The 17,032-nt window shown below is 40.4% G+C and overlaps 1 protein-coding gene across 7 annotated transcripts in view; it reads right to left on the bottom strand.

The window, feature by feature from the left end:
• Positions 1-17,032, bottom strand: part of GLIS3 (GLIS family zinc finger 3) — a 662,455-nt gene that overhangs the window by 474,911 nt on the left and 170,512 nt on the right. The gene's annotated exons all lie outside the window — the stretch shown is intronic.

Genomic DNA, 17,032 nt, shown 5'->3' with positions numbered 1-17,032 from the left:
AGTACTCCAGGGTCTGTAGTGATGCTTCACAGAGAGTAGGAGTTCATACTTGTTGGTTTGATTCTGTAAGAGCCACTGGAAGGGAAGTGTGTCCCAGCTCTCCAAAGTACCAGCACCAGCTGGGCAGCACCTCCTCAGAGGTCTGGGTCCCAGCCCTGTGGGCTCTTCCTCTGAATTTCTAAGTTCTGGTAACTGTGAATTTCTTCCTATTGATCTTCCAGCCCTAAGATGGTAGCTGCTTTCTACAATTATTATCTATGTGTTACCTCAGAGTTCTGTTCGTTTCCCCTTTTCAGTCCTTCAATATCTGTTTAACCTGTTAATTTCTGATATTAGATTATCTCTGTTCAAATAGCTGAAGTGGTTTCTCTTTTCCTGACTGGGCCATGGCTGATACATCATTGGATGGACATTTAGGCCCAGCTTCCTCACACTATACAAATCACCCCTTATCATTATAATCGACAGAGAACGCAACACCAATCCTTTACCTGAAACATGTTAAAACACCCTGTGTCCCTCAAAGGAAGCTCTTCTTAATGTCTAATTTCAACTTATCAACTTGAGATATGAGATCTCCTCTTAGTTTATCTTCTTCTCTTGTCAATGTAAACTAAAGACATACTCCCTGGGATATAAAGGTATCTATGTATGAAGATATATTTCCAAAGTATAAAACAATGGAGGAGGGCTTCCCTGGTGGCACAGTGGTTGAGAATCTGCCTGCTAATGCAGGGGACGCGGGTTCGAGCCCTGGTCTGGGAAGATCCCACATGCCACGGAGCAACTAGACCCGTGAGCCACAACTACTGAGCCTGCGCGTCTGGAGCCTGTGCTCTGCAACAAGAGAGGCCGCAATAGTGAGTGGTCCCCGCTTGCCACAACTAGAGAAAGCCCTCGCACAGAAACGAAGACCCAACACAGCCAAAAATAAACAAATGTGGGTTTTAAAGAAAAAAGAATATTATTTATTTAAAAAAAAATAATGGAGGAAAAAGTTGTCTCTGGGAACTTTTACTTATTAATAAAAGACTTTCTATAAAAATTGTAACATAAATAATATAGTTATATTAGCACATATAATATAAATAGTATATTATACAGTTCATATAATATATGTCATTTCAAAGGCTTTATATACTTACATGTTGTGAGTTACATATAAGTACATAAAGCCTGTGAAATTCATTTATTCTTGTTAATGAACTATTATTCATACAATCGCTTGTTTTTTAATGTTTCTCCTTCTCTCTTCATATTTGATTGTGTTCATATTGATTTTCTTCATACTTATATGTATTGATATGTATCATCTGGAGATTCTGGGGGCATTCTGGGTTGTTATCATTATCAGCATTCAGTGGTGAAGGCAGGGATGCCACACAGTCCCACACAATAAAAAACTATCCCATATGATTTTCAAGTATCTCACCAGACATTCACATAGTAAAAACCTGTTTATAATCATCTGAGTTTAGAACTGAAGTCAATTTTATTTTCATAATTCTTATTTATACTAAATTATCTAAAATGAAGTTATAGTGCAAATCAAGTGCATTATTGTTTTGACAGAAATACTATGAAGTATTGTCCACCATTTCATGAAATCCTATCACTGAAAGCAAACAACTAGATATCTGAGCCACCAATACAACAAATACAATTCTAAATCATCAGAATTTTAGCTAATTCCACTTTCACGTGCAAGCTTATCTACTTCATTATGTCTTCTGGTATAGTTGCGCTGGAACATTTTCATATTTAAATGCATTTTATTTTATTATAAATTATTTTCCTTGTACTTCAGTTATGAAATTATATCCATTTTTAAAAATTAAATGAGTAGGTAGACAATACTGTCCATGAATTTTGTTTGAGAATAATAAAGGGGGCAATACAAGTAGGGCTATGAAACACAGGTTTAGATGGAGATGGAGGGCAGGAAGAGAGAAGCAAAAGAATAGCTGGTGGGAACATGACACTGAGAAGAAAGACAAAGGGGTGGGGGTGAGTCCTGACAACAAGCCACAGAAGGTACTTGGCTACTTGGTGAATGCTTAAATATGAACTGTCTTTGTTTAACCCTTTTTTTCTAGGTAATAATGCCACATCAGTGTTTGTCATAGCTTGAAGGAGTTAGCCAGATGCATGGAAGGAACAGAGACACTGGAGTAAGACAGACCTGCATTCAAACACTGGTTCTGCCTCTTATAAGTCATGTAAACTTGGGCAAATAATTTCACTTCTCTGAATGTCTATTTCCACTTTTGTAAAATGGAGGTAATAACAAAGGCCTTACAATTTGGCTCTGCTGAATCTTAGAGCCTGTCACCATGTCTGGCATATCATGGGCCCTCAACAGAGGTTAATTCCACCAATCAGCCATAAAAAAGAATAAAATAATGCCATTTGCAGCAACATAGATACAACCAGAGATTATCATAAGTAAAGTAATATGATATCAATTATATGTAGAATCTAAAATGTGACACAAATGAACCTGTCTATGAAACAGAAACAGAATCAGGGACATAACAGACTGGTGGTTGCCAAGGGGGAGGGGGTGGGGGAAAGGTGGATTGGGAGTTTGGGATTAGCAGATGCAAACTGGTATATATAGAATGGATAAACAAAAAGGTCCTACTGTATAGCACAGGGAACTATATTCAATATCCTGTGGTAAACCATAATGGAAAAGAACATGCCAAAGAATGTATACATGTATAACTGAGTCACTTTGCTGTACAGCAGTAATTAACACAACATTGTAATTCAATAAGGGAGGAACTTCAACATGGCAGAAGAGTTAAGATGCAGAGATCACCTTCCTCTCCACAAATACATCAGAAATACATCTACATGTGTAATAACTCCTACGGAACACCTACTGAATGCTGGCAGAAGACCTCAGACCTCCCAAAAGGCAAGAACTCCCCCACGAACCTGGGTAGGGCAAAAAAAAAAAAGAAAAAACAGAGACAAAAGAATAGGGACGAGACCTGCACCAGTGGGAGGGAGCTGTGAAGGAAGAAAGGTTGCCACCCACTAGGAAGCCCCTTCGTGGGCGGAGACTGCGGGGGGCGGAGGGGGGGAGCTTCGGAGCCAAGCAGGAGAGCGCAGCAACAGGGGTGCGGAGGGCAAAACCGAGAGATTACCTTGCAGAGAGAGGATCGGTGCCGACCAGCACTCATCAGCCCGAGAGACTTGTCTGCTCACCCGCTGGGGCGGGCGGGGGCTGGGAGCTGAAGCTCGGGCTTCGTAGGTCGGATCCCAGGAAGAGGACTGGGGTTGGCGGCGAGAACACAGACTGAAGGGGGCTAGTGCGCCACAGCTAGCCGGGAGGGAGTCTGGGAAAAAGTCTGGACCTGCCGAAGAGGCAACAGACTTTTTCTTGCCTCTTTGTTTCCTGGTGCACCAGGAGAGGGGATTAAGAGCGCCGCGTAAAGGAGTTCCAGCTACGGGCGCGAGCCATGGCTATATCAGCGCGGACCCTAGAGACGGGCATGGGACGCTAAGGCTGCTGCTGCCGCCACCAAGAAGCCTGTGTGCGAGCACAGGTCACTCAACACACCTCCCTTCCCGGGAGCCTGTGCAGCCCGCCACTGCCAGGGTCCCGTGATCCAGGGACAACAACCCCGGGGGAACGCACAGCATGCCTTAGGCGGGTGCAACATCATGCTGGCCTCTGCCGCCGCAGGCTCGGCCCGCATCCGTACCCCTCCCTCCCCGCGGCCTGAGTGAGCCAGAGTCCCCGAATCAGCTGCTCCTTTAACCCCGTCCTGTCTGAGCGAAGAACAGATGCCCTCAGGCGACCTACACGCAGAGGCGGGTCCAAATCCAAAGCTGAACCCCGGGAGCTGTGCGAACAAAGAACAGAAAGGGAGATCTCTCCCAGCAGCCTCAGGAGCAGCGGATTAAATCTCCACAATCAACTTCATGGACCCTGCATCTGTGGAACACCTGAATACACAACGAATCATCCCAAATCGAGGTGGACTTTGGGAGCAATGATATATATATATACTTTTTGCCTGTTTCTCTTTTTGTGAGTGTGTATGTGTATGCTTCTGTGTGTGATTTTGTCTGTATAGCTTTGCTTTTACCATTTGTCCTAGGGTTCTGTCTGTCCGTTTTTTTTCTTTTTTTTTTTTTTACGATTACTTAAAAAAATTTTTTTTCTTAATAATTATTTTTTATTTTATTTGACTTTTATTTTATCTTCTTCTTTCTTTCTCTCTTTTTTTTCTCCCTTTTATTCTGAGCCGTGTGCAGGACAGGCTCTCGGTGCTCCAGCCAGGCATCAGGGCTGTGTCACTGAGGTGGGAAAGCCAAGTTCAGGACACTGGTCCACAAGAGACCTCCCAGCTCCCTGTAATATCAAACGGCAAAAATCTCCCAGAGATCTCCATCTCAATGCCAAGACCCAGCTCCACTCAACGACCAGCAAGCTACAGTGCAGGACACCTTACGCCAAACAACGAGCAAGACAGGAACACAACCCCATCCATTAGCAGAGAGGCTGCCTAAAATCACAATAAGATCACAGACACCCCAAAACACATGACCAGACGTGGACCTGCCCAACGAAGACAAGATCCAGCCTCATCCACCAGAACACAGGCACTAGTCCCCTCCACCAGGAAGCCTACACAACCCACTGAACCAACCTTAGCCACTGGGGACAGACACCAAAAACAACGGGAACTACGAACCTGCAGCCTGTGAAAAGGAGATCCCAAACACAGTAAGATAAGAAAAATGAGAAGACAGAGAAACACACAGCAGATGAAGGAGTAAGGCAATAACCCACCAGACCTAACAATGAAGAGGAAATAGGCAGTCTACCTGAAAAAGAATTCAGAATAATGATAGTAAATATGATCCAAAATCTTGGAAATAGAATGGAGAAAAAACAAGAAACGTTTAACAAGGACCTAGAAGAACTAAAGAGCAAACAAACAGTGATGAACAACAAAATAAATGAAATTAAAAATTCTCTAGAAGGGATCAATAGCAGAATAACTGAGGCAGAACAACGGATAAGTGACCTGGAAGATAAAATAGTGGAAATAACTACTGCAGAGCAGAATAAAGAAAAAACAATGAAAAGAATTGAGGACAGTCTCAGAGACCTCTGGGAAACCATTAAATGCACCAATATTCGAATTATAGGAGTCCCAGAAGAAGAAGAGAAAAAGAAAGGGACTGAGAAAATATTTGAAGAGATTATTGTTGATAACTTCCCTAATATGGGAAAGGAAATAGTTAGTCAAGTCCAGGAAGCACAGAGAGTCCCATACAGGATAAGTCTGAGGAGAAACACATCAAGACCCATATTAATCAAACTATCTAAAATTAAATACAAAGAACAAATATTAAAAGCAGCAAGGGAAAAACAACAAATAACACAAAAGGGAATCACCATAAGGTTAACAGCTGATCTTTCAGCAGAAACTCTGCAAGCCAGAACGGAGTGGAAGGACATATCTAAAGAGATGAAGGAGAAAAACCTACAACCAAGATTATTCTACCCAGTAAGGATCTCATTCAGATATGACGGAGAAATTAAAAGCTTTACAGACAAGCAAAAGCTAAGAGAATTCAGCACCACCAAACCAGCTTTACAAAAAATGCTAAAGGAACTTCTCTAGGCAGGAAACACAAGAGAAGGAAAATGCCTACAATAATAAACCCAAAATAATTAAGAAAATGGTAATAACATGCATACTGATAATTACCTTAAATGTAAATGTATTAAATGCTCCAAGCAAAAGATATAGACTGGCTAAATGGATACAAAAACAAGACCCGTATATATGCTGTCTACAAGAGACCCACTTCAGACCTAGGGACACATACAGACTGAAAGTGAGCAGATGGAAAAAGATATTCCATGCAAATGGATATCAAAAGTAAGCTGAAGTAGCAATTCTCATACCAGACAAAAGAGACTTTAAAACAAAGACTATTACAAGAGACAAAGAAGGACACTACAGAACGATCAAGGGATCAATCCAAGAAGATGTAACAATTGTAGATATTTATGCACCCAATATAGGAGCACCTCAATACATAAGGCAAATACTAACAGCCATTAAAGGGGAAATCAACAGTAACATACACAATCATACTAGGGGACTTTAACACCCCACTTTCACCAATGGACAGTTCAAAATGAAAATAAATAAGAAAACACAGCTTTAAATGATACATTAAACAAGATGGACTTAATAGATATTTATAGGACATTCCATCCAAAAACAACAGAATACACATTCTTCTCAAGTGCTCACGGAACATTCTCCAGGATAGATCATATCTTGGGTCACAAATCAAACCTTGGTAAATTTAAGAAAATTGAAATTGTATCAAGTATCTTTTCCGACCACAGCGCTATGAGACTAGGTATCAATTACAGTTAAAAATTTGTAAAAAATACAAACACATGGAGGCTAAACAACACACTACTTAATAACCAAGAGATCACTGAAGAAATCAAAGAGGAAATCAAAAAAATACCTAGAAGCAAATGACAATTAAAACACAACAACCCAAAACCTATGGGATGCAGCAAGAGCAGTTCTAAGAGGTAAGTTTACAACAATACAATCCTACCTTAAGAAACATGAAACATCTCAAATAAACAACCTAACCTTACACCTAAAGCAATTAGAGAAAGAAGAATTTTTAAAAACCCAAAGTTAGCAGAAGGAAAGGAATCATAAAGATCAGATCAGAAATAAATGAAAAAGAAATGAAGGAAACGATAGGAAAGATCAATAAAACTAAAAGCTGGTTCTTTGAGAAGATAAACAAAATTGATAAACCATTAGCCAGAATGATCAAGAAAAAAAGGGAGAAGACTCAAATCAATGGAATTAGAAATGAAAAAGGAGAAGTAACAACTGACACTACAGAAATACAAAGGATCATGAGAGATTATATGCCAATAAAATGCCAATAAAGCAACTATATGCCAATAAAATGGACAACCTGGAAGAAAAGGACAAATTCTTAGAAATGCACAACCTTCTGAGACTGAACCAGGAAGAAATAAAAAATATGAACACACAAATCACAGGCACTGAAATTGAAACTGTGATTAAAAATCTTCCAACAGGGCTTCCCTGGTGGCGCAGTGGTTGAGAGTCCGCCTGCCAATTCAGGGGACATGGGTTCGTGCTCTGGTCCGTGAAGATCCCACATGCCGCGTAGTGGCTGGGCCTGTGAGCCATGGCTGCTGAGCCTGCGCGTCCGGAGCCTGTGCTCCACAGAGGGAGAGGCCACAACAGTGAGAGGCCCGCGTACCGCAAAAAAACCCAAAACCAAAACCAAAACCAAAAATCTTCCAACAAGCTAAAGCCCAGGACCAGATGGCTTCACAGGTGAATTCTATAAAACATTTAGAGAAGAGCTAACACCTATCCTTCTCAAACTCTTCCAAAATAAAGCAGAGGGAGGAACACTCCCAAACTCATTCTACGAGGCCACCATCACTCTGATACCAAACCCAGACAAACATGTCACAAAGTAAGAAAACTACAGGCCAATATCACTGATGAACATAGATGCAAAAATCCTCAACAAAATACTAGCAAACAGAATCCAACAGCACTAGCAAACAGAATCCAATAAAAAGATCATACACTATGATCAAGTGGGGTTTATCCCAGGAATGCAAGGATTCTTCAATATACACAAATCAATCAACGTGATACACCATATTAACAAATTGAAGGAGAAAAACCATACGATCATCTCAACAGATGCAGAGAAAGCTTTCGACAAAATTCAACACCCATTTATGATAAAAACCCTCCAGAAAGTAGGCATAGAGGGAACTTTCCTCAACATACTAAAGGCCATATATGACAATCACACAGGCAACATCGTCCTCAATGGTGAAAAACTGAAACCATTTCCACTAAGATCAGGAACAAGACAAGGTTGCCCACTCTCACCACTCTTATTCAACAGAGTTTTGGAAGTTTTAGCCACAGCAATCAGAGAAGAAAAGGAAATAAAAGGAATCTAAATCGGAAAAGAAGAAGTAAAGCTGTCACTGTTTGCAGATGACATGATACTATACGTAGAGAATCCTAAACATGCTACCAGAAAACTACTAGAGCTAATCAATGAATTTGGTAAAGTAGCAGGATACAAAATTAATGCACAGAAATTTCTTGCATTCCTATACACTAATGATGAAAAATCTGAAAGTGAAATTAAGAAAACACTCCCATTTACCATTGCAACAAAAAGAATAAAATATCTAGGAATAGAGCTACCTAAGGAGACAAAAGACTTGTATGCAGATAATTATGACACTGATGAAAGAAATTAAAGATGATACAAATAGATGGAGAAATATACCACATTCTTGGATTGGAAGAATCAACAATGTGAAAATGACTCTACTACCCAAAGCAATCTACAGATCCAATGCAATCCCTATGAAACTACCACTGGCATTTTTCACAGAACTAGAACAAAAAATTTCACAATTTTTATGGAAACACAAAAGACCCCGAATAGCCAAAGCAATCTTGAGAACAAAAAATGGAGCTGGAGGAATCAGGCTCCCTGACTTCTTACTGTACTACAAAACTACAGTAATCAAGACAGTATGGTACTGGCACAAAAACAGAAATATAGATCAATGGAACAGTGTAGAAAGCCCAGAGATAAACCCACGCACATATGGTGACCTTATCTTTGATAAAGGAGGCAGGAATGTACAGTTGAGAAAAGACAGCCTCTTCAATAAGTGGTGCTGGGAAAACTGGACAGCTACATGTAAAAGAATGAAATTAGAACACTCCCTAACACCACACACAAAAATAAATTCAAAATGGATTAAAGACCTAAATGTAAGGCCAGACACCATCAAACTCTTAGAGGAAAACATAGGCAGAACACTATATGACATAAATCACAGCAAGATCCTTTTTGACCCACCTCCTAGAGAAATGGAAATAAAAACAAAAAGAAACAAATGGGACCTAATAAAACTTAAAAGCTTTTGCACAGCAAAGGAAACCATAAACAAGACCAAAAGACAACCCTCAAAATGGGAGAAAATATTTGCAAATGAAGCAACTGACAAAGGATTAATCTCCAAAATATACAAGCAACTCATGCAACTCAATATCAAAAAAAACAAACAACCCAATCCAAAAATAGGCAGAAGACCTAAATAGACATTTCTCCAAGTAAGATATACAGATTGCCAACGAACACATGAAAGAATGCTCAACATCATTAATCATTAGAGAAATGCAAATCAAAACTACAATGAGATATCATCTCACACCGGTCAGAATGGCCATCATCAAAACATCTACAAACAACAAATGCTGGAGAGGGTGTGGAGAAAAGGGAACACTCTTGCACTGTTGGTGGGAATGTAAATTGATACAGCCACTATGGAGAACAGTATGGAGGTTCCTTAAAAAACTAAAAATTGAACTACCATACACCCCAGCAATCCCACTACTGGGCATATACCCTGAGAAAACCTTAATTCAAAAAGAGTCATGTACCAAAATGTTCATTGCAGCTCTATTTACAATAGCCAGGACATGGAAGCAACCTAAGTGTCCATCAACAGATGAATGGATAAAGAAAATGTGGCACATATATACAATGGAATATTACTCAGCCATAAAAAGGAACGAAACTGAGTTATTTGTACTGAGGTGGATGGACCTAGAGACTGTCATACAGGGTGAAGTAAGAAAGAGAAAAACAAATACCTTATGCTATTACATATATATGGAATCTAAGAAAAAAGAAGAAAAAATAATTGGTCAGAAGATCCTAGGGGCAAGACAGGAATAAAGATGCAGACCTACTAGAGAATGAACTTGAGGATACGGGGAGGGGGAAGGGTAAGCTGGGACAAAGTGAGAGAGTGGCATGGACATATATACACTACCAAACGTAAAATAGATAACTAGTGGGAAGCAGCCGCATAGCACAGAGAGATCACCTCGGTTCTTTGTGACCACCTAGGGGGTGGGATGGGGAGGGTGGGAGGGAGGGAGATGCAAGAGGGAAGAGATATGGGGACATATGTAGATGTATAATTGATTCACTTTGTTATAAAGCGGAAACTAACACACCACCTTAAAGCAATTATACTTCAATAAAGATGTTTAAAAAAAAGTGTTGAAGGCAAACATAACAGTGAAGAAAAAAAAATTCAATAAAAAATAATTTTAAAAAATAAAGTAAAATCAAAACCTAAAAAAAAACCCCAGAGGTTAATTCCTACCCACCTGCTCCTAGATGTTGCCTAATTTCTTGTGCCTGCTGAAAGAGAGAGAAGTCCAGACAACAACTGTATTAGTTATCTATATACATAATAAATTACCACCAAATTAGTGGCTTAAAACAATACATGTGTATTATTATCTCAGTTTCTGTGGGTCAGGAATCTGAATATGGCTGGGATGGGCCCTTTGCTTCAGGGTCTCTCACAAGCCTGCAATCAAAGTGTCAGCTAGAGCTAGAGTCTCATCTGAAGGCTCAGCTGTGGAAGGCTCTACTTCAAATCTTACATGGTTGTTTGCAGAATTCAGTTTCAGGACAGTTGATGGACTGAGCACTCAGTTCCTCACTGTTTTTTGGCCAGAGTCCCCTCTCTGTTACTTGCCACATGGGCCTTTCCAAAATCACAGCATTCTTAATCAAAGATACAAACCAAGTGGACAATAAAGAGAGTCTGCAAGCAGGACAACAGTGAAACCTTTTGTAACCTAATGATGGAAGTAACATTTCATCACCTTTGTCATGGTTAGAAGCAAGTCCCTACATCTAGCCTATACTCAAGTGGTGGCTATTACACAAGGGCATGAATGCCAAAAGATTGAGGGCCATCTTAGAGTCTGCCTGTCACAATAACGTATAGGTAATTATACAGAATTTGCTTCTATGCATGTGGGAAAATTACCTGGGCCAAATATGTAAGAAAATATGCTTTCAACACCCAATCCATATACTCCAAGTTTTAAAAATTTCACTCACTGATTAATTGTATGTGTTTTATGCCTGATAGATTCCTATTAAAACTGCGAGAGTATTCAAATCATGGATACTCTCTGATTATATAACCCAAGGCAACAAGAAATAGCTATGCTGAAATTTTTCAAAACTGACAGCCAAACTACTTCAAATTGCTGTGCTGTTCAAGGTGATTTCAAATAGAAATAATTTGTCTGCATATTTGAACCCTGGCAACCCTCACCTTCACTACACTCTCCATACAACATAAACCTAAATGCTTAATGGATCAACTATTATATGCTCTTTCTTAATTCCCACATCCAGGACTGAAAATCTGGTAACATTTAAAAAATCGTTTACCTTATAAACTGTAGTGGCCACTACTGAAAAGCAATGCAAAGTATCACAATCACAATCACAGTTTAGTAGTTTATATTTTAAGTAGAAAAATAAATTTAAAAAAATAACTTCTCGTAGAATTAACTTTTTCTGGTGGTCATTATTCCACAATCTCCTCCCTTACTTTGGAATCCTGCCAGCTAAAGAACACCATTTCTGTGATACCTTTGGAAATGTCACCGTTATTTGAAGCATATCCCCAAACTACGCTTACTTAGGAGACTAAGTCCTAGGTATCACTCAACCTACATGCTCCTTTTCTGAGCAGGAGGGACCCATGTTTATTCCATGAGGCTCTCCCTACCCAGCTGGATGAACCAGACCTGACCCAAGTTGGACCAACCAGACTCTCTTTCTTTCTTTCCAAGGAACCTAAAACTGGGATAGAGGGACACTACCCAGTTGACTCATAGCACAGAAGTTCTGAGTACATTACCTGTTTAGGGCTGGGGAAGAAAGCCATGTTGAGGCCATAGATATTGTGATGGTTAATTTTATGGGTCAACTTAATTGGGCCATGGGGTGAACAGATATTTGGTCAAATATTATTCTGGGTATGTCTGTGAAGTGTTTCTATATGAGATTAACATTTGAAATAGTAGACTGTATCAAGGAGACTGCCCTCCCCAATGTGGATGGGCCTAGTCCGATCAGTTGAAGGTGTACATAGAACAAAAGGTGGATCCTCCCATAAGCAAGGAGGAACATTTCCTGCCTGACAGCTTTGAGCTGGGACCTCAGTCTTTTCCAGCCTTCGGACTCACACTGAAACATTGACTCGGCTTCAATCTCGAGGCTGCCTGCTTTTGAACTGGCACTTACACCACAGGCTCTCCTCGTTCTCAGTCCTTCATACTTGGACTAGAACTAAACCATCAGCCCTCCTGGGTACCCAGCTTGCCGACTACAGATTCTGGTACTTCTCTGTGTACATACTTGCATGAGCCAATACCTTATAATAAATAAATAAACAGAAAAATAAATATATCCTGTTGGTTCTATTTCTCTGGAGAACCTTGACTAATACAGACACACACACATACACACACACACACAACAGAAAATCAATCTGCAGGGAAAAGAATGAAGTAATGTGCAAACAGAAGCAGCAGAGATAAAAAATCACATTGCCTAGAGGGAAGCAGTGTGGAGAAGTATCTTGTTCTTATAGTCCTTCAAAAGATCTTGTGGTCCATCCTCTTCTGGGGTGCCATGAAACACCCTTGGTTTCTTATAATAAATCCCCTTTTACATAAGCTAGCCCAGTGGATTTCAAGTTACCTGAAACCAAAAGAAGCTTGAATAAGGTACTTGGTGAATCAGTACACATGCAACAGAAGGCCCTGGTCTCCAGCTCAGTCCCCGTAACCTGACTCATCCCAATAGAAGACAGTAGGATGGTTAAGGCCCAAGGCACTCGGTTCAGACAGTACCTGGATTCAATTCCCAGCTTTGCCACATTCTAGCCACATGACTGCTGCTAAATTACTCACCTCTTCAAACCTTAGTTTTCTTGATCTAATGTCACATAGGGTTGTTACAAGGATTAAAAGGAACTGAGCTCCAGGGCCATCATGTTAGGCTTCTGAATTGTTCTCTAGTTGCATGGCCCAGCAGCTCTGCTCAGTGCAGCAGCTGGCCCAGAGTAAGGGTTTAAAAAAATTAGCTGTATCTTTTTTATATCACATTGCCTACCCGACTGCCACCAAAACCACTATCTTAATCAAGTAAAGAGGAACACTTTTAACACAAATTGACACAAACACCTGCAACAATTTACTTGACAGTGATTTTCTGCTTCAGCTCACTGTTCTCTTCAAAATAAATACATACAGACACTACAATACTATATGGTAGAAATTATGGTAGACATAATTATGTCTTTCAGGAAATCGTACTCAACTGCCAAGAACCTAGCCTGCTGAGGCAAACCCTGTGCCAGAAAACCAAAACAACATCCTATAAAAGTACTTAGGGTTCCGAAGTCAGTGAGGCATGGGCTAAAATACCCATGTGTTCTTGGTCAAGTTACTTAATTTTTCTAAGCCTCTCTTTCCTCATGTTTTCAGTGGGGATACTTCACAGAGCTGGGAAGGATTAAATTAAAATATGTAAAGCTAAGCACAGTTATACAAAATATAAAGTGCTAAATAATTGCTAGCTCACTTATATCCAACCGTAGAACAACCAGAAACTGATATATTCTACCTAATAATATACAAATAATCACTCAATGGCCCCAAGAAATAATTTTGAAAGAAATAACTTACATGGGGATAATCCTGTCAAGTAGGTTGAACTACTTTACTTTAAAGAAGTTGAGTAAGATGTCGAGTTTAAACGCAATTAAACTTTCCCCTTAATGTAGGGCAACCCTGCCTTCATTCCAGCTCATCCTGGGTAGTCCTGGGCATAATTATTAATAGGGCCCCATTTCACTTTTGAAAGTGTCCTGGTTTGGATAATAAATTATATGATCACCCTATCTACAGTAAAATCTTTAGATGGAAGACAAACTTAAAAGATGTTATTTCATCTCAAGGCTTGTTTATTGTGTTTTAATTTTTTTCTCTCTAGCTTTTGAGGCAAACCGTAAAAACAGAATTTAGGGTTCTACATCCACACAAGTAGCTTTTCAAACTGCCCAGACTTGGGAGTTATGACTAAGCTGGCCTTTACTTCAAAGGACAAATCCATGAATGAACAGGGTATCGAGATGAGGCCATTCCATTCAGCAGCAGGTGCTGTGGATTATGGAGAGCCATACTGCCCCTGTAATTAGGAAGAACAATACTTTACATGCGTCCGGCAGTTTACAGTGTAAAACGCATTCTCACATGTATCATCAAATTTAACTCTCAAGAGCAAACGCATCTTCTGTTCCACACTTTCATGCGTGCCTGAGATTTCCACACAAGTGGGTAACCACTTGGGAAACCTATGAGTGCAGCTCACAAGCTCTCTGATGCTCACTTCTCCCTACCCACAATCCCCAGTCCCTGTCTTCCTCAGTTCCTTGACTCTTGCTTTCCATCCACTCCCAAGGATTTGAAACCCATGTTTTTGACCTTCTTCTCCCATTCTGAGCCCTGCCCTCCACCTCCATCCCACCCTCAGGCCATGATGTCCAGGTTTGTTTACCAGCCTCATGAAACCGAAGCCAAAGATGAAAGGTGTTCTGGACACACTCCTACCAAAGACATGTCGCCAGGTCTGCCCTTTACCTAGACCCTGCCCATTGCGAAAGGAGCATAAGACATCACTCCCATTTTACAGATGAGAAAACTGAGTCAGGAAGGTCAAGTGGCTTGCCCAATGTCACATACCAGCAAAGTGTGAACCAGATGTGGGTCTTCTGACTCTAGTGTCCATGCTCTTTCTCTTATACTAATGCTTCTCAAATTTCAGTGTGCACTTGCAAGGTAAGCAGCATAATTTACAGGGACCAAAATGAAAATGCTAGATCCCTTGTTCAAAAAGGAGGAAAATAGCATTTTCCTTTCTTCTCCCATCTCTTGACTTGCCGTGGTATTTTTTTATTTGCTATTTAACACTGGGCTACTTCCAAACAGGGATACTCACAGAGTGAATGCAGGCCTTCAAAGGTGCCCAGATCCTCACCCATGATTGGGCATGTGGGGCACACACATCTGACCCTGACTTCCCCACACCAATGCTCAGGTCCCTGCTGAGGGCAGAAGGCAGTAGTGGACACTGGGTGGGGCGAGGGAGACAGTGGCCATCCTGGCCAGATGTGGAACTACGTATGAACTAAGACTCGAAGCTCCCCTCCCCCCGCAAGCTCCAGTGTCCCACCAGACTTCACTTACAAAACACAATTTCAGAGATAAAATTAGTAATAATGTCAAGTCAGTGACCCCAGAGCATTATATCCCAAGTACAGGGCACCCCTTCTGAGACAGGGCACTGTGCAGTCACCCTTAAGCCAGCCCTGAGCACAAGAATCACCTGGGATCTTTTAAAATGCAAGATCCGACTCAGCAGATCTGGGGTGGCCCTGGGACTGTGCATTTCTAACCAGCTCCCAGAGGATGCTAACACTGTTGGCCTCAGACTACCCTTGAGTATCAAGATCCTACACCACAAGTCTCATTTTTTAACCAGTTTATTATGTCAGAGCCAATTACACACCTTCTATTTCTTTCATTACTCAAATAATGCAGCCATGAAAATAGGTATTAAATACAAGTCACCATCCATTGTATCCTTAAAATCTGATGTGTCAGAAGTAGCAAATCTATTCATATATTTATGATATCCTCCGGCCTGGGTTTAAAGACTTTATGCTTGTACATATACCGATGTCACTCAGGTGGCCATCACACAAAGGCTTCCTGATTCCTGCTCAGGTAGACAATGCCCTCCCTGCTCAGAAGGACCTATTGTTGAAAAGTGTCAAGTACAATTTTCTAAAACAGGAGCAAGGGCCCATATCCTCAGCTCATGGATAGAAATGATGGCTGAACGGTTTTGAGTTTTTAAAGATATACTTTTTCAGGAATGGCAGCAACCTTAGGCTCTACTGAAGAGAGGGGGCAAGATTTCTCTGAATTCCTGTAGCAGGAACTCTCAGATTATGGAGTCCTATTCAGTGGCAACCCATGCAGCACATGAAAAATGAGATCTCTAGAAAACTGAGCCTCAGTCTCTTCATCCCTAAAATGGGGCCAATTACACTTGCTTATTAGCTCATGGGATTATGCCTTTGATAAAATCATATGAAACAGTCACTATGAAAGGTTATGAACTACAAAGTACTTTACAAATCCAAAGTTGTTGCTGTTTAACAGCCTTAGAAAATGCTATAGGTTACTAACAGATGTAACATTTCAAGGTCATGCCCCATAGCATTTGAGGTGTGTATAGAAGGTAGGGGTGTTAACAGAATATATTCTTTTAAAGGTGGAATGTTATGAGACTGACAAACCACTTTCATAACTGGAACAAATTGTGCCTGCCACTCAGTAATACTTGGAAATCCATCACCAATATGACTTATACTCAGCATCAATAAATCTCACTAAGTGAACCCTGTGCAGACCAAAGAGTAAACAAAAGTGAACATTGTGTTTCACCTGTCTTGTTCGGCAAGATGAAATGAAAACTCTGGCTACCTCAACTGGAATAAAGCCTTTAGTCTCTCACTGGTTTGGTTATTTTTGGAACCTTTTATGGAATATTAACTTTATTTGCTCTAATTCTGCAGGAAGCCACATTGGAAGTGCAAGGAAATATAAATGATTAAAAAGCAGAAGTAGGGGGGAAAAAAGTAACCACATATTTTGCCCCAACTTTCTTAAGCTAATATATCAACTGTACCTCTTCAAAAATGTGGGATTCCCCAATTGCTATTCTTGCCCCACTTCTAACATGACTACACTCAACATGGTTCACTCACTGGTGTTAGCAGATTTTTTTTTATTGTCTGTTGTTTTACCAGGGATCAACATAAGTAAAGGAATGATATAGGAAAGTAACTTTTTAAATCAGTGGCAGTATTTTAAAATTTTCTGATGTAGCAGTGGGGGAAAACTATGAAGCTAGTTGACCCACGAAGGAATCAAGCTGTAACCTAAGCTCCAGGTTATAACCAATTAAATTAGTA

This window comes from Monodon monoceros, unplaced genomic scaffold (genome assembly GCF_005190385.1).
Source record: "Monodon monoceros isolate NGI ecotype Baffin Bay Population unplaced genomic scaffold, NGI_Narwhal_1 Super_Scaffold_5, whole genome shotgun sequence".
Taxonomy (NCBI): Eukaryota; Metazoa; Chordata; class Mammalia; order Artiodactyla; family Monodontidae; genus Monodon; species Monodon monoceros.
The sequence above is the reverse complement of the archived record's forward strand: the minus strand, read 5'-3'. Positions and strand labels throughout refer to the sequence as shown.